Raw genomic sequence first — 25265 nt, 5'->3', positions numbered from 1 at the left:
CAACAGAACAGCAACTCTGTCTCTGTTACAGGCTTTGCATTGCAGTGCCGTACTTTTAGGAGGCAGTCTGAGACGTAGAATTCAGACTATCGTTGAAGACCCTTTTCACATCTTATTGTGTGTTTTGTTTTGGAGTTTGTTTTTTGGATTTTATGTCAGTCATATTGACAGAGATACAAATTTCAGGGCAGCAGAGATTTCTCTATCAAAGTGGGTATCATCCAATAAATAAATCGCTTTGGTGGAAAATGTCAGCAGAAATCCACCAATACGAATGGAAAATATGACAGAAATGCTAGCAAAATGGAAGTATAGTGCTCACATAACATGTTTCACTAAAATGTGAAGGGATGTATCCCAGCAAATTAGGGGCAGTATAATTACCTTGTCATGTAAGCCTTCTTCCATTTCTATGATGAGGGAAGGAGTAGCGATTCAACTGTGTGTCCTCTGATTCAGTAAAAATCATTTAAGCTTTGCGTGCATAAAAAGACTAATAAATCTGGTTCTTTTGTAAAGAACTTGAATGCCAAGTTCACTTTATCAACAAAAATGAGCTCTGTTAGGCACGGGTGGCAGCCAGTCGTCCTAGACTGCACAACTGTCTATCATCATGCCTGGCAGATTCAACCCAACCATTGTGGAGGTTCAGGATTAAAGCAGTTACACTACCAGAGATGGAGAAAGGAAATTCTGCATTTTTTGGGGTATTTTCTCTTACCACGCAACACTAAATCAGGCCACTACTCTTAAAAGAAGAATACGTCCAGACCCCATTCAATAGTATATAAAGGAAAAATCTTGCTTTCTCACCAAAAGGTAATGTAAATAACATTTTTGACATAACATTTAAATTATATAGGCGAGTCAAACATTTTGTGAGCGGAAAGGTCATTAGCCCCTGCAGATTTTAGACCTTGGTTCAAAGAATAATTTTCTGCAGATGGCCATGTCATTTAAATACACAACTCTGGAAAATCTGCAAGGTGGCTGCATTTCCCAACATTGCACATTTAATGAAGAAATGGGCAATGGAAAAGAAAAATCTTCCATGACAGTAACCCCTACAGGGTCAATATACTACTGTGGTGTTGTTACATAGACGAAATTTAGATTTTAGGCATGGGACAGATGATACCTGTAATAGGTTTTGTGATTGGATCAACAGTCTAAATCCCTTTCTATAAGTCAGTAACAGTGTTTCAAGACAGGGTCTCCCATTTCTTTATCTGTTCATCTCTCTTGAAAATGGACCACTGACCAGTAGAACCTATAGAAAGACTACAGACCCTAATAGCTGTTACTTTACGACAGTTATCATACAAAGGCCTTAAGAGAGATTTTTCCTTATGGACAATTTCTACTCCTGTTGCTAAACAGTATTACATTGGCAGACTACAAATTACAGGCTGATAAACTCTCTGGGACCTTGCAAGCACCACAATACCCTGCTCACATATTGCAACTGGCATGTAAAAGGGCCACCAGCAACAATAGGGCAGCCCTTTAAGAACCATGTGTATGTGCACAGGAAAACATCTTGACATATGTGACTACCTTTACACCGGATTCCAACCATATTCAAAGAATAATACGAAAACATTGGTCTATTCTGGGTACAGGAACACTTGAGCCACCCCCTCCATGCTTTGCTTCCAGACAAACCAACAATATGAAAGACATGATGATTCACACGAGACCAATAAACAAAGCAAAGAACACACAACAATCCCTGTGGGACCTTCCACCAGTAGCCAGACACCATCCATGCCGCTCATGTAATGTCTGTGACCTCACACGACCCTCTAAAGAATTGACCCTGGACGATACTGTCACTTGGGTGCAAAGGAATTATACCAATTGTAATACCAGAAACTGTATTTATATGATTGTGAGCCCATGTGGAAAAAGATACATAGTCATGATGACAAGAGCTGTTAAGATTAGAAGTATTGAACTCCAAAGTGGGTCTAGGTGGAAAAAGAACATGACCAAAATGAGTACACACCTTTTGGAACCGGAACATACTCTAATGCCCATATTTATACTTTTTTAGCGTCGTATTTGCGTTTTTTATTTGACGTAAAAGCAGCACAAACTTACAAAATACAATTGTGTTTGTAAGTTTGTGCCGATTTTGCGTCAAAAAACGACACAAATGCAGCGTTAAAAAGTATAAATATGGGCCTAAATGACTTAAGTTGGACTGTTTAGAGTCCCACCCTACCAGGTCGAAACAAAAATTGTTCCAGAGTGAACAGAAGTGGATATTCCACTTGTATAGACAGAAGTCTGGCTTAAATGATGACATTCTGTGAGGTGAGATGGATGGCACTCAGTAACTATCCTACTGATTGACTCTCTGTGTATCAGCATGAGGACAATGTTGCACCGAATACTGTGGGGTCCTTCTAAGGGAAAATACTAGCTTTGGAATTTTAGGAGCAGTATTAGTGGTCCGTGTTACTACTTGTTCCTTTAAAAATAATAGTTGGTGTAGAAAACAACATTTATCAAGACATAATAGGCCCCCTCCCCTCTTTTTCAAATCGTGTCAGACTTATAGGGATAATTATTTATTCATTTATTTATGAATTTTATAATGCGTGCAGCTAACCAAAGGGTTTCCCGGCGCCGGTGGGTGCAAGGTAGGATGTGCAGATCAGTACTTTAGAGAGAGCAGTTGAATTTAGAAGAGATAAATAAAAGAGCCAGATCTTTAAGACTTGCGGGAAGACAGAAAGGAGTTACAGTTCCTTAGAACTTCTGTCAGCGTGTTCCAGTGTTTGGGGGCCACGTACGAAAAAGAACATCTTTCATGTGCACAAGGCAAAATCTCCATACTGCGAACAGAGATTGATTGAAAGATCTTAGGGATCGAGTGGATCGGTAAGGCCTCACCAGCTTCTGCAGATAGTGTGGTCCTACTCGCTGTTCGGCCTTAAACTTGTAGCAGAGAGCCTTATAATCCTAGGCCAGTGTAATTCCTGCATCAGGTGAGACACAGGCTGATTTAGGTAGGTGAAAGAGCATCCTGGCCGGAGCCATCTGAACTAGCCAAAGGCAACACATATTTGACTTGTCAGGGCCCAAATAAAGCATATTTCCGTCATCCAGTCTACATATAATGAGCGCATGGATAACGGTTCTCTGAGCTGAAAGAGGGATTAGCAAGATGATCTTTTTTTTACTCTTTTGAGAAAAGCAAAACAACTAGCCCTTACTTTCGTCACCTGTTTGTTTAGAGTCAAATTATCATCGATAAGGACCCTCAGATTTTTCACCTTCGCGGCCGAGTAGGCAAAGGCTCTAAAGAAGCTGGTCAATGTCTGGGGTCCCAGAGAGCCACAAAATCTTACCCACAATCAGGACCTCTGTCTTATCCCCATTGAGCCTAAGGGAGTATTAATTCATCCAGTCCAATATTTTCCTCAAGCACAATTTTAAAATCAACAAGTCTTGTTTCTGAGCCAATGACAGTGAGAAAATAATCTGTGTGTCATTTGGCATATGAAAAAAGGGTGAACCTGCAACTGTCTATAACAGCTGCTAAAGGACAAACATCAATGTTGAATTTTAGGCGCCTCAGTACTGAGCCTTGAGGAACACCTAAAGTGAAGTCCATAGGCTTGGATTTTGCATGAGATGAAAAACCTTGGAACACACGATCTGTTAGAAAAGAAACAAGCCATCTTAATGCTGTACCTTTGAGGCAGAGAGTCTACATTCTATTCACCAGGGTACAGTGGGATATTGTGTCAAAAGCAACACTCAAGCCTAACAAAATGAGTGAAGCAGTTGCCTCATCATGCTGTGCAAGATTTTCAGTGGATAACACTTAACAACAGACGGAGAGTCACCCAAGCTCTAATCACAAGTAGACTTGACTAAGGAAAAACCCTCTATGTTAGAATCCCAGCCCATGGTCTACGGCAACTCCAAAATACTCAGAACGCCACCCCCAGACTCAGCCTGAACATCATGCCAAATAACCACATCTCTTCACACCTCAACAACCTCTACTGGCTCCCAGTTCAGGAAAGGTGTTACCACCCATGCCTACAAACCTTTCCACAACACCGGTCCAGCATACCTCAACTTCAACCAACCCACCACACACCTTCGATCTACATCCCAGGCAAGAGCACACATACCTTGTATCAAGAAGACCAGAAGCAGAGGACGTTTCTTCTCATCCCTCTCAGCCAAGACCTGAAACGACCTTCCACAACACCTCAGAACTTCCTCCTCCCTCATGGATTTCCAAAGGAACCTCAAGAAATGGCTCTTCCAGAAGAAACAGGCATAATCTCCCCTTTTTCCCTCAGGCCTGCCCTACTCTGTGCCTGGATACCCTCATGGTGATTAGCCGTATGTTACAAGTCCACAAAGCATAAATAAGGTATGTTTTGAAATATAAAAGTTAGATCCTTGGATTTGTTTTACATTTGGTACAAAGTTGGGAACTGTGGCCCTCATTATGTCCCTGGCGGTATTTGGGAGAAAGGTACTGCCAACAGGCTGGCGGTATCTTTCCCCAAAATATGACATTAGCGACAATGTACCATTCCGTCTGCCAAGGCAGTAACAGCCACTGGGCTGGAGACTTTGGTCTCCAGCCAGGCGGCTGTCACAGTCCCACCCTCGGGATTATGACCCTACCTACCGCCATGGTTTTCGTGGCAATCTTACCACCACAAAAACCATGGCGGTAGGCACTATCAGTGCCAGGGAATTCCTTCGCTGACACTGATAGGGGTCTCCCCCATCCCCTTCTCCCTCCCCAGAGCCCTCTGCCACCCTCCTCTCCCGACCCTCCGACATACACACACCTACACGCACAGACATACACACGCATTCACACACCCATACCCACATTCACCCACGCAAGAATAAATTAATTTACACCCACAGCAACACACTCTGACATACTTACAAGCACACGCCACACCACACAACATACACGCACATTCACACCCATTCATGCACACACGCATTCCAAACGCCCCACACCCGCATGCACGCACCCAAAAACATACACCCACCCCCCCACACACACAACACCTCCCATCCCCCTCCCCTGTCGCAGCACCCAAATTACCTGCTTGCAGGGGGTCCTCTTGCAGGAGATGGGAAGCAGAACACCACCAGGCCATATAATGGTCATCATACGGTCGGCGGCGGTCTACTGGCGTGACGCTGCTGCTGGCAGCAGGGCCACCTTACTGCTGTCCGCCACAGCTATGGTCATAATATGGCAGATGGTGGGTAGCCACTGCAACGGTCTTTTGGCAGCCATCGCCATGGCGGTAGGCGGCATTTACTGCCTAGGTCATAATAAGGTCCTGTATGTTTTGTAATGAGGAAACAGCACCATGTGTTATAAGGAATAAAGTACATTGAGTGAATAAACTACTCAGGATATTGCAAATCACATCAGAGATCCTTGCCCTTATATGGCGAGTCACTGAATCTTCCAGTGTATTCTTCTGTACACCTACACATGAAGCCCACAACTCCACACCTATACACACTGTAATAAACTATACTTAAACATTGTCACACCACATACTTGCACATGCACAGATGTGCAAAGACAAGAATACGAACATGCAAATACATTCACCATTTTTCATTTATGAAACAGGACAGTGTGTCTCCTAATCATCTCTAAAAGTTATACATAAACATACATAGACACATTTAGGTGCCTTTTACGATTTGCTGGTTAATGGCACCCATTTGTGTGTTGGTGCTCTTCATTACTCCTAGTCCAATTCATACTTGTCACAATCCTTGCTGATTAAGCATGTCTCAGTAACAAGAGAGGCTAGTCTGTTTTCCCATTTTGATTACTGAATGACCTTCTTATTCCTCTAACAGTGTTTTCTGATGTTGCTCCACATTATCATCCCATAACACTTTCACTATGCTCCACCTTGGTCTGTTTTTTTCTGACCTTTCCGTTGAATGATACAGTTAAGTGATGTTTTTAATCTTCTTGCACTCATGATAAAGTGACTGCAACATAGCTGTATGCTAAGATCTTCACCCTGTCTTGATTATAGCCCACCTTATTGGCTGTACGGGCCACTGAGGCAGGCCAAAGAGACACTGTGCAGAGCTGGCCTGCCTACTTCTCTTACAGCATAAGTGTGGAGATGTTTCTCTGGGGAAGTTAGCAGTTGAGCCAGGTAACATTTATAGATCTGGTGGAGGTAGGGGTTCGGTTATGTTCAGTGTGCTTTTCACTTTATAGCACAGGGAGTGTGATGGAGGATCCCAAGTGTGCTGCACTAAAAAGGAGAAATAGATTAAGTTGTAATTAAAAACATGTTCAACATTGTTGCTCCAAACTTTATTACTACAACCACAAATATCATTACCACGTTCACCACTTATGTTGTTGAAGCTTTGGTACTTGCCTCAGCATCTGTTCTAGTTCAAAACACAGACAACAGTAATCATAATTTTAATAAGGCACCTGGGACAATGAGTCTAAAAAGTATAGAGCCCTTTATTGAACCGAGCACTAGTTCCTCTCAGGCTGATAGGCTTATTCCTGTTGTCTCTACTATTGTATCGAATACCAGTCAGGCCCCAAAGACATCCATACATGATGATGGCATGGATTTGATTTAGAGCACAAGGAAGGCATGGATTTGCCTGATGGCCTAATCTGCATGTATTTCACTGTCAGAACAACTGAGATGTTACCTGTTATGGAAAGACTTAGAAGGAGACTGAGAAGACCTTTAAGCCACTAGAAGCACTTCAGTGGAAGGAGATGTAGATGTGTCTCCTTGTGGCAGCATGGGCAAGGTGACTCAAATTATTGACAACCAACCACCGGTCTCTCCAGTGCTTAACATCATTAGTTCCATTTCCAAAAGTTCATTCTCTCTGACCTGCTCAAAACTCAATCTTTGTTCACAAAAGCAGATGGCATTGCTTAGGGGATTAGATCCCTGTCTTCCAAAAACAACTCCTGGGTCAGATGTACAGAAAATAACTTTAAAATGATAGACTGTGGAGAATGGTGGGACAAACCAAGCAAAGTGAACACATTGAACATAACAAATCATTACGACTGATAAGTCTTCCATAGAAGAAAAAGATTTATAAGCATGAATAATTAACATGGAAACTATCTGCTAGGCTCAAAAACTGCCATTGCTGAACCCTGCTCTGTTCTCTACTTAACCTATGCTGTATGACTTGAAAAACATGCTGGAATTTGTTTTAACTGTTTCTTTCATAACTTCTTTCTGACCTACACAACAACATCTATCTTTTAAATAATGGAAGCTGTATTTCGTACACTTTTCCCCTTTACTAAACTGCATTGGAATGTGCCATGACATATTAAAAAGTAACCATAACTCAAGTAGCAACAATAACATTGCATGAATGGTGGGAATCATGCAGGCGTGGAGACATAAAATAAACAAGGAACCGGGTGAAACAAATCACCCCCTGGTTGAATCAAAAGATGCATTGTTATATTATGTTTAATATTACCATGCTGTAGCAATCAAAATTTTATATAAAAAGTCCTAAGCAAAGAAAGGTGGGCTTCATATTCCTGATGGTGCTAGATGCTGGTGAGGTGTGATGCTGATCCATAGCTGTGAAGACCAGAGTGTTGCTTCCAGAGCCACCCATTCAAACCAAAGTCGCTGCTGAAGCTAAGTACTATAGGTGATTATATGCATAGATATCCCCAGGATACAACAGGTTTAAGACCACCATCATCTTTTACACCCCTACACACACTATACCGAGCAAAATATTAACCTTTGAGAAAGTTGTCTTGAAAGAGGTGGATACCAATATTAAGAAGAGGAAGTATGTTAAGTATAACCTGATAAGAGATGAAAGTTTGGCATTAAAAAAGCTAAAAGATAATTCGGACATAGTGATCAAAGCTGCTGATATGGGAGGTGGTATTGTTTTGCAAAATGTTACAGATTATCGGCAGGAAAGTTTTAACCAATTGAGTGACACCAACTGCTATACCAAGATCAAAAGTGATCCACCTAAGAATTTACAACGTAAAATTGCTGAAGTGATTAAACTGGGACTAGAACAAGGAGTCCTTAGCAAAAATAAATTTCATTTTCTCAATAGGGATCATGCTAGGATTCCCATAATTTTGACCCTGCCTAAAATACACAAAAGAGTGGAAAAGCCCCCAGTCAGACCAATAGTGTCAGGATGTTGTTCCATTTTGGAACCCCTTTGCCAATATGTGGATTTGTTCCTAAAACCATTTGTACCACTAACAAATGTATATGTGAGAGATAGCATGCATCATATTAAGATGTTTGAGGATACGTCCTTTGATAGAACTATCGATTTGTTGGTTACAATGGACATACAGTCTTTCTATACTAACAATGCTCAACAAGAAGCTTTATGCATCATTACAAGTATATTGGATACACGTACACAGCCAGTACAGGTACCCACGTGGTTTATAATAACACTCACTGAACTTGCTTTGACACAGAATTACACTCAGTTTGACCATTCTTTTTATTCCAAGTCAAAGGTGTAGCAATGGGGGCCAAATCTGTTCATGGCTGATTATGAGACAAAGAATATTTTTAATGACACAAATCCTTTTCAAAAACAGATCATCAAATAGACAAGGTACGTCAAGGATGTGGTCCTCATTTGGAAGGGAACTACATCAGGAGTACATGCCTTCCACACTTGGCTCAATGAGAGATCCATTGACATAAAATTCACTATGAACGTCAGTAAGGACAAGATTTCATTTTTTGACTTGGACATAGGAGTGGATGAAGGTAAATTATTAATGTCCCTATACAGTTGCAGTAATTGAGATTTCCTTTTGCCATTCATAAAAGATCCATGTAAAATTAATAAAAAAAGAGAGATTTTAGGGTGCTGCACCCAGCACATCCATCAAGGTGGGCAAATGGTGTTTGAAAGCAGACAAGCTGTCTAATTGCGCCACATAAGGTATCATGTTGAAATCATGCCTGAAGCTAAAAACTACAAATGGTCTGGAAGCCTATCTTGACATAGTAGAACCACAGGCCTGAGAGTCATTGAATTTAAAATTTAGGTTACAAACTCTCCCATTAGGAGAATTCACGTCAAGTTGGTTAGCTGAGGAAAAAAGTAAGAAATAGGCAATTGCATGTTTTAGCACACTTGTGACTTTTTTGCACTATATTGGCCACCCTACAAATGTGAATCCTCGCCAATATATTAATCAACTATATGACAGCCTGTGAGTGCATAGACCCTTATCTTATGAGTATGCATCTGGCAGTGTCACCAACACAAGTGTATGTTCCTGATTTGAAAGAGATTGTAAACAAGCTAAGGTTTCCCTCCTTGTGGCTGAGAGATGCAAGATCCCAGGGGTTGCAATCTTAAGGAGGAAACACTACAAGTTCATACTGAGTGAAAAAATAGAGATTGGGATAACTCTAACTCTACATCTAGTTCTGACTCTAAATCTAACTTTAACTCTGAATCAAATTCTAACTCTAACTGTAACTTTAGATAGCTTGATCTACTTGAGGCAGTTAGCACAAGAGATGATTTTGGCATATTGGAAATGCAATCCACTTTCTGCTACTCTGAAATCTACATTCACATGTGTTCTTCTTTAGGAAACTCGCTTACTCCTAAATGATAGTCACCACCCTAAGCACATTAAGGACAACTTGCCCTTTGGCCATGTCCTACGATTACGTCATAATTGCAGCTCCTTGAGTGAGTTTGAGAAACAGGTTGATCAATTGACAAGTGATCTGACGATGATGAGGTATTCACTTCACTGTGTTCATCGAGCCCACAAAAGGTCTAGGCACAACAACAGGGCTGCTTTATTAGAACCAAGAGACCCTGGGAAGGAAAATGCACTGACATGTGTCACATCCTACACACCACCATCAAATAAAGTAAAGAAAAAAGTGAGGAAACACTGTCCTATTCTGAACACAGGATCACCGTCCCTGGCTGCCCCTTGCTTTGTCCTCAAACGAACATCAAACATTAGAAGCGAAGGGGTCAAACTGGCTTAATGAGTTACCTAAAGTTCAGTTATTACTAAGTGGCTGAGTACTTATTTTCCAAGATCTCTGAAATACAAAATAAAAAAAAATCAACTGCAGTCTAAATGGTAAAGGACATTGCAGACAGAGTGCCACACCAGCACAGGGTTGCTGCCACATAAATGTGGATAATGTACACTCTTAGATATTTGCTTGCGAAAAAAGGTTTCACAGAAGCATGAATGTATTCCTTAGTCTTAGGCAGCGGGATGAGACTCCCCTAACATATTACTGGGGATTTATTGTATATGTGGAAGAGAACTCAGGGAGCACTTCCCTCCATCCTATTATCCCTACAGTTGATGGAATCATCTGGTGGAGAAGCAGAGCCTGATTAGTGTGTATGCAACTGGCTCTTATGATTCAGAACTTTTATTTATGTCATTAAATTTAACAAATCTGTGGGAACTCTTTGATTCCAAGATGCAAGGTCTATGCCATAAACTGCTGCTCCACATACTATGAAAAATTCTCTCTCCACTCCCTGCCAATCAGTGAACCCTTATCATATTACAGTTGCCTACTGCAACATCATATACAGAGGTTTTCGAGAGAAGCTTATTACTCTGTTACAAAAATTACAGAAAAAAATTAGTCAGTGTGTGGCCAATCCTTCACAAACACGTCCTTATAAAACCTGCCCTTATTGCATTCAACTGACTCCTGAATAACACAAGCCCATTCAAAAGGCTCAAACTACCTCCAGAAAGAGGCACTGCACTATACCCCAAATAAAAATCTAGATTCAACAACATCATACTTGACTAACCAACAAACCTTTAAGTGTGCAAAATATGGACTCACATCCCTGGGAGTTCAAGACCCCTGACTGTGAAATACCCTTACCCCAAACCTGAGCAAAGAACAAAACCACAGGTAAGTTAGGAAAATCTTAAAACTCAGCTATTTTGGCTTACTTTCAGTTGGACCCTGGATAGACTGGGGCCTCGACTGAAGAGTATCAGGCATGAGACCCACATCATCTGATTAGACTCTTGTACCCGATTTCTGTCCCAATTGCCTATTGTGCACTATGTGCAGTGGCTTTTAGTCACTGGGTTCATGTCACCCTTCCCTTGTGGAGTCTCCCTGCCCGAGTACTCCCAGTCATGCTATCTTTGTGGTACCTTCCAGTCTGAGCACTCCATGGCTTCCGCCCTTCCAGTAAGCCTGAACCATTGACTCTCCTTTTTTGTTGCTATGCAAGTGTTGTCTCCTTTGCACCTGCAGCTATCACGTGTCTATTTGGGATAGTCATGTCTCCACTGTGAGTCACCGAATTGTACCATAATGTAGTTTGGTTTCCTATGTACTTGTTATTGATGTCACATACTGCTTGCATCTGCTACCTGCTAGGCCTCATGTCTGCTGTTAGGTAACACAAGATTTTCCTCAGGTTCATTGGAATATTCCAAACTTCCACATAGAGCAAGTGCCTTTCTGGAAGGCTTCCTGTATAAATACCTACCTCTGAACTTGCATTGGTGTTTGGCCACGAACCGGGTCCCGTCATGCCCAAGCATTGTTCCTGCACTCACTTTCCAGTGTTCCAATCCTACACAAGTCTGTTCCCTGCACTCTTCACCTGAGTCGACTGGAGTTTCCAGCATTCTAGTCTTCCGACCCTTTCTGATGATTCCGGGATTCTGCCATCTGCGACGCTTCCAGTGTCTTCCCGCTTGAGCTAGGATTCTGCCTCTTCTTGCATAGAGTCTCCTGCTGCCTTCAGATCCCAGTTCAAGTACTGTCAAGGCTACGTACTTTACTCTCAGGTTAGTGAACACTAATCTATAAACTAACCATAATTTCAAGACTTAGGGGGTCATTACGACCTTGGCAGGCGGCATCAGCCGCCCGCCAAGATCTGACCGCCATGCGGCCGCACCCCCGCCGCGGCCATTTGGAGATCCCCGCTGGGCCGGCGGGCGGAAACCTGGTTTCCGTCCGCTGGCCCAGCGGGGATCACGGCCGCAACATAGGAGCCGGCTCCAAATGGAGCCGGCGGTGTTGCGGCCGTGCGACAGGTGCAGTTGCACCCGTCGCGCTTTTCACTGTCTGCACAGCAGACAGTGAAAAGCCGCATGGGGCCCTCGCAGGGGCCCCCAGGGGCCCCACGACTCCCCGTACCGCCAGCCTTTTCCTGGCGGTTCAGACCGCCAGAAAAAGGCTGGCGGTCGGGGACTCGTAATCCCCTGGGCAGCGCTGCAAGCAGCGCTGCCCTGGCGGATTACATCCGCCGGGGCCATTGTGGCGGTAAACCGCCAGCCCCGCCGGTGCGACCGCGGCGCTACCGCCACGGTCAAAATACGCCAGGAGGCACCACCAGCCTGTTGCCGGTGCTCCCGTCGTTTTGGCCCTGCGGTTATAATACCGCCAGGGTCATAATGACCACCTTATTCTTTAAAGGTGGGAGCTTGTTGTGGATTTTGAACATTGTTGGAGTATTAATGTCCACTGTGAGGCTCAGCGCTCTGGACTCTTTCATTGTAGCGCTCTGAACTCTTTTATATATGAATTGAAAGTTTGCCATTGTGCTTCTTGACATGTATCTAGTACCTTGGGACAAGTTCCTAGAGACTGAAATAGAATTTGTGTAGAACCACAATCCTGTATGTTCCGGAGTCCCGGACAATAACCAGTTTATCCCTGTTAGACTTTTCATCCTTTGTGTGGTCTCCCTTAACTTTTTGCCTCTGTTCCCCAGGTTGTTGATGTGTGGTGCACTCTGATTTTGCTGTTTTTGTTACTCTGGGCACTTTACCACTGCTAACCAGTGCTAAAGTGCAAGTGCTCCTTTACAAAATGTGTATGTGATTGGTTTATCCATGATTGGCATATTTGATTTACTAGTAAGTCCCTAGTAAAGTGCACTAGAGGTGCCAGGACCTGTAAATCAAATGCTACTAGTGGGCCTGCAGCACTGGTTGTGCCACCCACATAAGTAGCTCTGTAATCAGGACTCAGACCTGCCATTGCAGTGTCTGTGTGTGCAGTTTTACCTGTGAATTCGACTTGGCAAATGTACCCACTTGCCAGGCCTAACCCTTCCCTTTTCTTGCATGTCAGACACCCCTAAGGTAGGCCCTAGGCAGCCCCAAGGGCAGGGTGCAGTGTGTGGTTAAGGTAGGACATATAGTAATGTGTTTTATATGTCCTGACAGTGAAATATTGCTAAATTCGTTTTCCACTGTTGCAAGGCCTGTCCCTCTCATAGGTTAACACGGGGGCTACCTTTAAATCTGATTAAAGTGTAGATTCCCTTTGGGAGCGGATGGACATGTGGAGTTTGGGGTCTCTGAGCTCACAATTTAAAAATACATCTTTTAGTAAAGTTGATTTTAAGATTGTGCGTTTGAAAATGCCACTAGAAAGTGAGCATTTTCTTGCTTACACCATTTCTGTGACTCTGCCTGTTTGTGGATTCCCTGTCTGGGTCAGTTTGACAGCTGCACTTTAGCACTGGTTAGCAGCTGGGCTGGTTGCACCTCACACTAGACAGTAACACAAAAGGAGCTGGGGTGTAGGCAGCATATCCTGATGAGCCATCTGTGCTAGGAGGGAGGGGAGGAGTGGTCACTCACACCTGAAAGGGCTGTGCCTGCCCTCACACAATGCAGTCTCCAACCCACTGGTGAGCATCTGGGGCCTGGCCTGGGCAAGGCAGGATTTCACATTCCAAAGAGACCTTACTTTGGAGGAGGCCTACTTCAAATGAGAAACTGGGTATAAGAAGGGCACCCAAAACCACAGACTTTAGAACACTTCTGGAAACAAGAAGAACCTCTGCCTGGAGAAGAGCTGAAGAGCTGAGGAGAAGTGCTGCCCTGCCTGTGACTGTGCTTTGTGGAGCTATCCTGCAGTTGCTGCATCTGCCAGAGTAAGAGGGCAAAGACTGGACTTTGTGTGCCTTTCATCTTGTGAAGGAATCTCCAAGGCCTTGATTTAGAGCTTGCCTCCTGTTGTTTGAAGTCTCAGGGACAGCAAAGACTTATCTTTGTCAGCACCTGGAGTCTCTGGAGAGACTCCTGCTTTGACAAGTGGTGCCCTACCCAGTCCCTGAGCCCTTGAAAGGAAAGCTGGTGGAAATCCAAGGAAATCGACTTCGGACGACTTCGGACCGACGCCGCTGCTGAATCCGGTGACGCTGCCTGCACCCGACGCCGTGACCTTTGCTGCAATGCAACGCTCTTCACAGGCCCGACGCCACTGCAGCCCCGCTGAAGTCCGTGACTCAGTGGAAGTTGCCGCACCATGTCGTGACCGATGCCCTACGAAGTGCGCGGATTCAATGTTTCGCACCGATGCCGCGATCCCCTCATCAAAGGTACTGTACTTGGGGGTCTACGTGACTCCATGTCCGGGGCCGCTGGGTCGACTCCGTCACGATGCCGTGTTAACACCTCATCGAAGCATTTTGTGTTTCTAAGCACAATTTTTTTGTTTAATCTTTAAAAATTCATAACTTGACTTGTGTATGTCGGATTTTTGTCATTTTGGTCTTGTTTTGTTTAGATAAATATTTCCTATTTTTCTAAACTGGTGTTGTGTCATTTTGTAGTGTTTTCATTAAGTTACTGTGTGTGTGTTGGTACAAATACTTTACACCTAACACTCTGAAGTTAAGCCTACTGATCTGCCAAGCTACCAAGGGGGTAAGCAGGGGTAGGCTGAGGGTGATTCTCTTTTACCCTGACTAGAGTGAGGGTCCTTGCTTGAACAGGGGGTAACCTGACTTTCAACCAAAGACCCCATTTCTAACAATCCCTAAAATGAGTTCCGCTCTGGATCATGCAATGTTTATGATGAAACTTGTAAGCGTTCAAGATGTGTAAACTATTGATAGATTATCAAAGTTGTGTACCTATGGGTAACACTGGCTCTTGTTGTTTCTAGTGTAAAGTACCTGCGCAGAAGATACCAAGGTTGAGGGAGTCCTGATCCTTCCAGGCAATGCATGAGGCAGCCGAGAAGTACCACAGTGACCTGGGTTCATCTGTATTTATTTTATCCCATCCCCCTTTCCCATCTGGGGGGAACCTGAGGTTTCAGACAGCCGTTACTTGTTACACTAGGCTGCCTCAGCTGGAATTGGAGGTCCAGTATCATCCCTGTGGTTGGAACCAGGTGAGTGTGTAACAATGCCTACATAACCATGTCTATTTGTTAAAACTCATCAGTACCCTGACAAAAAGGAAATGTGATGGTCATCACTATATTAAACAAATAACTAAATACGTCCATTATGATTTGGCTGTAAATAAACCCCTAAATCTGAATCCTAGGGCTACCAGGATACAAAATTACCTTGTTCTCTTCAGGATGGTGTTTAATGTGTGCCTGGCAGCTGATGCAAAGATTGTGTAAATTGTGCATTTATATCACAGTAGGTCAATAATATTGTTCAAAGCCTTTTGCAAAGTATAGGCTACGTGTCAGGGTGTAAAATACAACAACCATCACCTGTTGCAATTAATCAAATAAGCCTGCTCGGGTCTCTCCAGCATAGATGGAGATATCTGATTAGGCTCTGGTGCAAGCCGAACATTGCATCAGCAGCAATCCTTAAACTTTTGAGGGAACAGTGTATGCAGCCACAGCATGCATCGTTGCACATGCTTCTTGTGAGTACAAGCCTGAAAATGTCCTGGTCCCTTGCTTCACTGGAGTATGCTGGTCTAATTCTACTGCTGCATGCTTAGTTCACTCCTTAGGAGATATATGTTATCATTACAACTTTGATCTCAGTTTGAGATGAGCACTTTATTGATGGTTCTTCTTATTTATGAACATTGTAGTTTATGCCTGGATCTCAGAGTCATTGAACAGTGAGGAAATTTGCGAAATTTAAAATTCTTAATTATCTACCTTGGCCCCCATGAAACACACATGCGCAATGCAATATGCCAAAATGAATAAGTATATGAATAAACTGATATATTCATTATCAAATATTTAAATGTGCTCATTCAAAAGCATTTGCTTAAGAATGTCAACCAGTGTAGGGCGGCATAAAGCAAAGAAGATGTGGAAAAAACATAAACAAGGCATGATTGGACGGAGTGGCAAACGTGACTGTGAGAAAGGTATACGCAAATCGGAACCATCTTGTTCATCTCTAATTTTCTGTGAAGGACACTTCCAGAAAGTCAGCTACATGAAGGCAACATTTCAGCATACTGGGTACTGGTTGGAGTATTTTTACATTACCAGTAGTGCCGAGTTTGATGGTCTCATCTGTCTGTGTGAAGAGAATACAGTATTGTTTTTGTCCCATAGGTAGGTTGTCTCTTTGTTGCTTAGTGGTTCGTGGTCTGAGTTTATGAGTTGAAGTACAGTATTTTGAAAAATGACTTGAGCTGGTCATGCGGGCAGAAATTAAAACTGGATCTTGCAATTTGTTTAATTTTTGGCAATACATCTATTTACACAGAAAAGTGAATTGGTATCCAGATTACAATGATAATCCCACAATCTAATAATGCTGTTGACTTGCTTCAAATGCAGCAGTTTGCTTACCAAAACGGATGGATATGTCATGGACAGCACCAGTACGGTCCAGTGTTCAGCAATGGTCACACTTATAACCTTGGTCCATTACGGGCCCATTATGAGTTTGGCAGAGCGCGATTCCAGGGGAAGTGGGGGTTAAGGTAACATCCTATCCAAATGAAATTTGCATGGTAGAATGTGCTTGGTTAAAAAAAGTGGTTCACTTCACGGAAACGTCTGAATCGGAGAAAACAAGCGGAATGATCCAACAAGTCAAATGCTGCATGTTTTCCCTGTTTCTGAGCCCAGTAATTTGGAGCGGTTGGTAATTCGAGTAAGGATGCCATCCACATTCTGAATCTCTGGCCCTAGTATCTCCTGGTTCAATTACTGGCCAAATGAGGATGGGGGCCTATATGCTCCACTCCTAATTAGAACTTATAGACATCACCTTTACAGTCACCTTTAGAAATAACATTTAAATAAAACGGTAGTATAAAACAGTTGCTGCATGCTTTTTCCCGTTAATTTGCTAATCTGAATACTTAATCGTGGCAAATGTTTCTGTACTTTCGGCATGTCCTTGTACTGTAAGCAGAAATAAGTGGAAGCTTTTAAAGTTATTTTTTCCTAAGGTATAGAACTTATTTTAAAACAATTTAAAAGAATGGAAATCCATTTAAAAATCGTTCAGAGAACGACGCGGTGTCACTGGAATGAAAAGAAATGTGGTACAGAAGGTACTTCACTTTCATTATCTATTCAACCACTTTCCCAGCTCTCATCTTATTTTCAAATAGTTCCCAGAACCTAGAAACCAATTAACTCTTTATTTTGGCAGACATTGCCCTGTAGTTGGGCCTTAATGGGTAATATTCTTGTTAAATTATGAATGAGCCAGATAGTAAGACGAATACTATTATCCTAGTTATTTATTCATGGGACATCGTCTGTAACATACTCGCACCAGGTTTTTCTCAAAGTTTTGTATTGATCAGGTGCTTTAATCAGACGCATTGAAGGATGTGAAGAGTTTCGACCCCTGAAGGAACTAAATATCCTCATATCTCACTGGGACTTGGCCATGACTGAGGGTTCAGTTTGTTGTCGTCAGTGATAAGTGCTAAAGTCTTTCTTAGTTTCATCAGCATAGGAGTCTATGCACCCAACCCTCACCCCGCCTACTCCACGGTGTGATGCAGTGGTTCACGCGGGCTGGAAACCCTGTGGAATTGCAGCGCTGAGGCTACAGCTTCTGTGAAAGTCTAGTCTACCCTTATTTGCACACATGCATTAGCACACACATTTGCGTAGGAAGGAAAATCCCTCCTTGTCTTTGATGCTTTTTGCCGCCGGTAAGCAAAATGTCTGACAATTTGTCGAGGCAATTAATCATCATATCAGCAAAATTTATGATCCAGTGATTAATTGGCTTATGCATAGCCGTAGTGCTTCCAACATTATTCATTTGCTCTGTTGGGGAATGCTATTTATACCAAAGCATGTGATAAGATGGAGCGTGAGACTCTACATTGTTCAAATGACAACGCGGTTCAGTTTGTGCACATATTTCTGGATTGGCACGGGAAGGAAGTAACTTTCTCATAAGTATACTTTTGTTACACATGACTGACCAGACAGAGGAGAGAGCAGACCTCACTACCAGTAGCCCTGAAAATGGGCTAACGCCCAAATCTTAAAGTTACTAACGTTGTTCGAACTAGTATTTCCAGGGGAAGGGTGTGGGTGGGGTGGGGACGCTAAGGGCCCACTAAGAAATGAAGACTTTCTTGATGAATTACTAACAATTTACCCTTTTCCCTCAATAATTACTCATTGTGTTGCAAGTAAAGTGCCATTCTTAACGAGGGAGTAGAGATGTTCAGGTATCTATTTGCCTAGTATTTATTCTTAGAAACAAACTTTAGAGTTACATATGTTGTCTTATGTGATGTTAACACGTTTATGAAATGTAGTGATTACCTTCATTAGGCTTCTTGTCGCCTAGCACATGATTGTTACCTTTCCAGGTGAAAAAAGCCTGTTTGATATTTAGGGGACAAGGGTTATTTGGGAAGAAAACACACTCAAAATTTACAATAGGATGTATAACACAGGTTTGTGGGTTGCCGAATAAAGATCACATTGTTCAAAATTATTGAGTAATTTCTGCTGATCCTGATTATTTTATTTAGTCCCATTCCAAGGCGGAGTACACTATTTTATAACACCAGTCAAAAGCATGAAGGCAACTGCCTTCTCCAGACCTTTGGTGAAGCTTCGCCAAATGATCTGCACAGCTCCTTTGTTAATGTCTATAGTAGGTGAAATTGTGTCACTGTTTAATAATCCGGTGTCGTTTTCTCTTCGGGTGATGTTTTTGAGTCATTGAAACTTTAGCAAGTCGTTTTTTGTTATTATCAACTAATTATTTGCTTCTTCAATTTTAGAAAAACACTGATTTAGGACTGCAATCTCAGTAGCCTGTGAGACTTTCAACTGGGGTCTCGATGACCTACTGTCAGAGCCTAGGGTCTGATGAAGGAGCTGAGGGTCGGGCTGGCCCAAATCAGAGGACTGAGGTGATCCTTGAAGTCTCAAAGATAGATTTTCCCTTTGAAAAATAGATAGTCCTTAGTTTTACATTGTAGTGCAGCAATGTTGCTATCTTCCTGAACTGAACTTTTTATAGTTGAGCGTGCCAGCGCTCTATCCTGTTGTAATCTCTCTGTGGGCTTTTATCCACACCCACTCTCACTATTCATTCTTTGTTGTACTTGTTTCAAATGCTTCATTTTTATTGGTCAATTTGGTGAAAACTCCCTCATTTGTGTTCTGAATTACCTCCCGGGCGATTTCACCTAGTGAACTTTTTTGTTGGCCATCACACTATGTCATGCTTCCTCCTGTTACAGTGTGTGATGGCCCCTCCTCTGTTTACGGTTTAACTTTCATCCCAGCCTTGATCCTTTCTAGGTATTCATACAGGGAACCAATAACTTTCGCACTCACGGTGGCCATAGCGCTTTGAATTGACTTGCTTATGTCAACTGTTTTACTTTTCAGTTTCAATTTATGTGGCAAGAAGAGTACAGTTAGGAATTTACCACACTAATAGCTTTAACATTGTAAATGCTTGTTTCTCCTTTCCTTCTACAGTTACAGCACTATTATCGATGGACTCCTTAGATAACTCTTCTCCTGTCCTCGGGGTCTTATCGAGTATTGCCACATCTCAAGAGAGACCTGTTGAGTCCAGCCCTATATCCAGCCTTCCTTTTTAGGGACAACCACTACCTCCTTCTAGGAGATCAAAGGACTTGTTACAAGGCCAGATTGTTGCATGACTGAAAACTACAAGCTGCTCTAGCCAATGCTGATGCCGATTTAACTTGAACTGTGCGTGGTGCTCTATGGACAAACAATGAAGTGTTTCTATTCAAGTTAGTGACTCTTATATGCTTCCCTAAATTGAGTCATTCTTCTTGTTTGCTTTAGTATAGCCTCACCAAGGTAGGATTTGGGGGGGACTCCTCCCACTGACCCACTACCAGGAACATTACAAGCACTGATCCTGCTTTGAAACCTGGTAACTGATCTACAAATAAGACTCACAAAAAATATAATCTAAAGAATTGAATTGAATAGGTCAAATCAGTCATTTCAAATCCCCCTAATGCCACTATACAATGGGGAAAGTCCTATTCCAGTGACTCCACCATGTCAAATGCAGCACACTTACCCCTGGTGTGAAACCTGGCACCCCGTCTCCCCCTGTCCTCCTTCAAAGTAACCGCTCTTAGATGCAGGAAAGTGTCAATCATTAAAGGCTGAGACTGCCATACAATCATGTATTTACCAAACTGTCAGCCGATGCAACTACTTTAAGTTATAGATCAGCCGACCCTGCTCCCCTATTGGCCAGTCACTAAACTGCTGCAGTGCACAGATCCTCGTTGGCAGCAGTTAAGTCGTCAATCCTTGCTGTCTCCACAGCTCTGCACTGCAACCTGAAAGCTGATGCACTATGCCATAGGTCAGTGAGGGAGGAGAAGGTTGGGATCTACCCGCTGCTGAGAAATCCTCACCTCAAGAATTGAAGAAGCAATAGTGAACTTTCCAGAAAAAATGCAAGAAGCTGAATCCAGAATTTCACATCTTGAAGATCAGATAAGTGCAATGCAGGACCAAGTCAATCGAGAGACAAAGCCGAAGGCTTCCTTGGAGAGTTAAATTGAAGATTTAGAGAACCACTCTTGCCGATCCAATCTGCATCTTATGGGTTTTCCAGAGGGTTATGAGGGCCAGCAGGTGGTTCAATAGGTCGAATAATTTTTTAAGAGTCATGTCCTACCAGAGTATGCCAGGCATCTTACAATTACACAAGCATATAGGGTCCCAGCACAGCTATTTCCCGATCTCAAAACTGCCACGTACAATTCTGGTTAACTTTTCCGATAATCGTATGAAAGATCAAATATTAGCCAAAGCTATAGAAAAGAGGCAGTTTTCGACTAATGAACTTCCTCATTGTCAAATTTTTCCTGACATGCCGGCTGTAGCAGCACATAAGGAATTCATCAAAATGTTGTATTTGTTTAAAGCTCAGGGAGCCCAGGCTGCAATTGCTCAAGAGTCAAAACTCAGAGTATTGGTCAAAGGGCAGCTCCATTTGTTTACCAATTTGGCGGAAGCACAGGAGTTGTTACAAATGATTTCTACCTAATAACATTTGGAATACGCTGTAACTGATGTTTGGATCGTGGGGGAGCAAGAGTTGGTTGTCTTCTAAAGGTGCTCTACCATGGCACCCACGGTGGTAGATTATGGTGGCAAGACCGTTATTGAGGGCTATTGGTTTTTTGCATGGGTTTGGGGTCTGGTGAGGTCATAGAGTGGCAGTGTAGTAGGAAGTTTTGTTGGATGGTGACGTTCACAAGAAGAACAATTGGCAAAATCATTGGTATTTTGGAATTATTGGGACAGATTGATGCAAAAGGGCTCCCTGTCAAAGTAAGCCATCGGGGTATGAGCTTGTAATGCTAATGGTATCTCTAATAAGCAGAAGTATGGTGGGATGATCAGACAGTTGGCCTCTTTTTCCCCATAAGTTTTATTTCTTCAGGTGACTCATTTGAAAAATAACTCCCTGAAGCTTTTTATCCCCAAATATTATTAAGAGTCTTAATTTGATTCAGCCAGCCCTGAGGGCGGTAGCAATTTATCTTGGTAAATCGGTGGATTTGTGTGGTTTCTCAAATTCAAAGGGACCCTAACGGTAGATGGATCTGGCTTTCTGTTATCATAAATGGTCACCCTCTGAATTTGGTAAATTATTAGGCCCCGATAGCGGATGATTCAGATACAATTAAACAGATGAATAATATTGCCATGGGAGTAGTTGGCCCAATTATTGTTTGGGAGCAATTTCAACTTTATTCAAGATTTAACTTGGGATGCATATAATAAAACAAAGAAACAGTTGAAACTGCATACTAAAAAGGTGCTCAACACAAAGAAGCCGGATCATCATTTGATTGACCCATGGCGTAGAAATGTGGGTGTCTCTCAATATACCTGCTTTTCACATTGTTTTCAATCAGCGTCCCATTTAGACTATTTTCTCATTTCATGCTTTCTGAAATGTATAGATTCAGATATGTGGCCTCATTCATTTTCAGACCACTCCTTGGTCAGTATAGAAATCGAACTAGGGAAAGGTATAGGGAAAGGTCTAGGTGGCAGATGGATCGTAGCTTCCTTGACGATCATGAATGGTTATCGAGTATTAACATTTTAATTACAGAGTTTTTTTTAGTTGAATAAGGGTACAGCCTCTTTGTTTTCAGTTTGGGGAGCCTTTAAGCCAGCCATTCAGGGGTAGATGATTGCATTCTTGGCTTTACAAGCTACAAAATTGTGTGATGCGTATAGCCGAGCATCATTCTGCAGTTGACGTCACTCTCCACATGAGGAGTTGCTCCGAGGGATCACAAATTGCATGAAATATATAGCTGGCCAAAGCTAAATAGAAGCTGAAGGAGTTTTTTTTTTTATATTAGAGGACATTACCAGCTGTAAAGTGTACCAACAGTGGGTTTATGAGGACAGCCGGATGGTTGGCAAATTTCTTGCATGGTCAACACAGGTTAAGTTGGAGACCGCTTTAGTTACTGAGCTTCAGAAGCCAGGATCAGGTGTTGTGTTCTCCAAAATGGAGAGGGTAGCAACAGTTTTTTTGCAACACTAAGTAAGCTTGTATGAGAGTAACTATTCTGTCTCTAAGGAGAATATAGAAAAGTAGTTTCAGTCCATCTGGCTGCCACAATTGTCAAACTTGCTGCTAGAGAAAATGGCCTTCGATATATTAGTAGCTGAGATTCAGCAATCTCTGGCCTCTATGCCATCTGGGAAGGCTTGTGGCAATGATAGCCGTCCTAAAGAGTTTTTAAAAGTATGTGCCACTAAGCTCATACCCTTCTTGAAGGAGCTTTTCAGATTTATAAGTTGACCTTTAAGGAGTCATCAATTGTAAGTTTCTTGAAGAAGGGGAAAACCCCAGGGATGTCAATTTCTGTCGACCAATTAGGCTTCTTAATGCAGACTATAAACGTCTTAGGAAAATATGGGCAAATCAAATTAGTCCAATAGCCCAGGCAGTGACACATTAACCAGCACAGGTTTTTTAGTCCATGCACTGGACAATGTTGAAGTAAATCAGATTCTTGTGGTTTTCATGATGGTCAACGTGGAGAAAGCCTTCGGCCTAGTAAACTGGGATGCCCTTTTTTATGGCTTGGGGAGGTTTGGCTTTTCATCCTGTTTTATTTCAATGCATAAAAATCTTTGTCCGGGGGCTCAGACAAGAGTGTTTGTAAATTCAGATTTAGCGGGGACAGTGGAAGTAAATAGTGGGGGCACGCCAGAGGTGTCTTCTCTCACCAGTTTTATTTATATTTTTTATAGAACCCTTTGCAGTCAAGGTCTGGGAGAATTTGGTGGTAAAGGCTCCAATTGAAGGGATGTCAAAATTAAAATTATTTGCTGATGACATCCTGTTATACCTCAGGCCAGAAGAACTGATCATACAAAGGATGATGAGTGAGTTTGAGCAGTTCCATCTAATCAGAGGATATAAAATCAGTCTGAATAAAACAAAAATGTTTTTATCCAGTACCTCTGTAACTAATCTCCCTCCCACTCTTCAACAGCCAGCTCATTCTTTTAACCCCATCCAGTATTTGGGGTACAAGTTGCTAATCTTTATTCAGAGCTTTTTCAATTACATTATCAGGTGATGAAGAAGAAGATTGAGGACGTCTTAAATAGATGGGCACCTCTTCCTCTTACATTGGTAGGTAGGGCGGCTATTAAAATGTCGATCTTACTCTTATTGATATTTCTCTTTTCCATTGGCTCAATTAAAATAAATAAGTTCTATTTTAAAGAACTTGAGGTAGTTTTTTGTCTTTTTGTGTGGAATAAGAAGGCAAAAAGAGTTAAGCTATACTTGAAATAGACATAAATCAGGGCGGGTTAGCATTACCTTAGATAACTATCTACTACAAAGCCTTCTTTACCAATCTTTTAGCACGATTAATTGATTCAAATTGGCCTCTAGATTTAAAAAACAAACACATTTTTAATGGTGCAGGAGTCAGGTTCCCAGTTTCTCATATTTATTAAGATGGCCAAACTTTGAAAAAAATCAAGGTACAAGGTGGTTCAGGAAATGGGTGTGTTAACGCGTCCCTTTATGACTAATTTACTCACTTTAGGACTCGTTTTAGGCCAATGAATCTTTTGACCCTGATTGAAGACACCTTAGGACGAGATAACTAATCAACATGTCAATCAATATGTCAATAACGTCATCAATATTTACCACAATAAGACAATTCAAATTAGTCAAAGACATTAATAAAACTCGGAAACCACCATGACCTTGCAGTCATGAATAACCACACCAGTTTAGTACTATTATATGAAGTTTATTCCCTATTGATTACAATTCTACTAGCAAGTTTATTAGTCTCAAAACCAAGAAACACATTTGCATAGTCACAATATGGCAACTCTGATAAAATTTCATCAAAGCAAGAATCATGAATATTAGAATATAGCACGACGTCAGCATAGGTTATCTTTAGCAAAGAATCATTATCATGTTATTCAACAAAGCATAAATTCAGTCATTTGTTTATTTGCGTTCGTTTAGTGAACCCCTCATCTAACCTCAAATTAGAATTGGCATGTTGGGCTTCATGCAAAACAATTTAGCAACACCCATTTAGAAAAACATCTAACTATGATCTCTGTCAAAAGAAGCAGTTGGTACCTAGAAAGGAAAAGCAAACAGACAATTACAATTTCATTGTCATATAGTTACCCTCCGTATTGGGTCAGCATTCAGGTTCGGTCTTCGTCCTCAGGACATCAGTTGATTCCCCATCAGGAATTCAGCAAACGGGTAAAAAGGCACTTTCCTCATAAGGAGGTAAAGTGTGAATGGGCAATATAAGGGCAAGGATGGTTTGAAGAACCAAACAGCAAAGTCTCTATGCAGAGTAAGAAAGTGTCTGGGTCATAGCAAAATGCTACAGCATCTCCCTCTCATCTATCTCCTAGTCTCCTATTCTGATTTACTTCCTTGTGTCAAGGGTTTTTATCCCTTTTCTG

This window comes from Pleurodeles waltl, chromosome 10 (genome assembly GCF_031143425.1).
Source record: "Pleurodeles waltl isolate 20211129_DDA chromosome 10, aPleWal1.hap1.20221129, whole genome shotgun sequence".
In the NCBI taxonomy this organism is placed as follows: Eukaryota; Metazoa; Chordata; class Amphibia; order Caudata; family Salamandridae; genus Pleurodeles; species Pleurodeles waltl.
Note: the sequence above shows the minus strand (reverse complement) of the source record.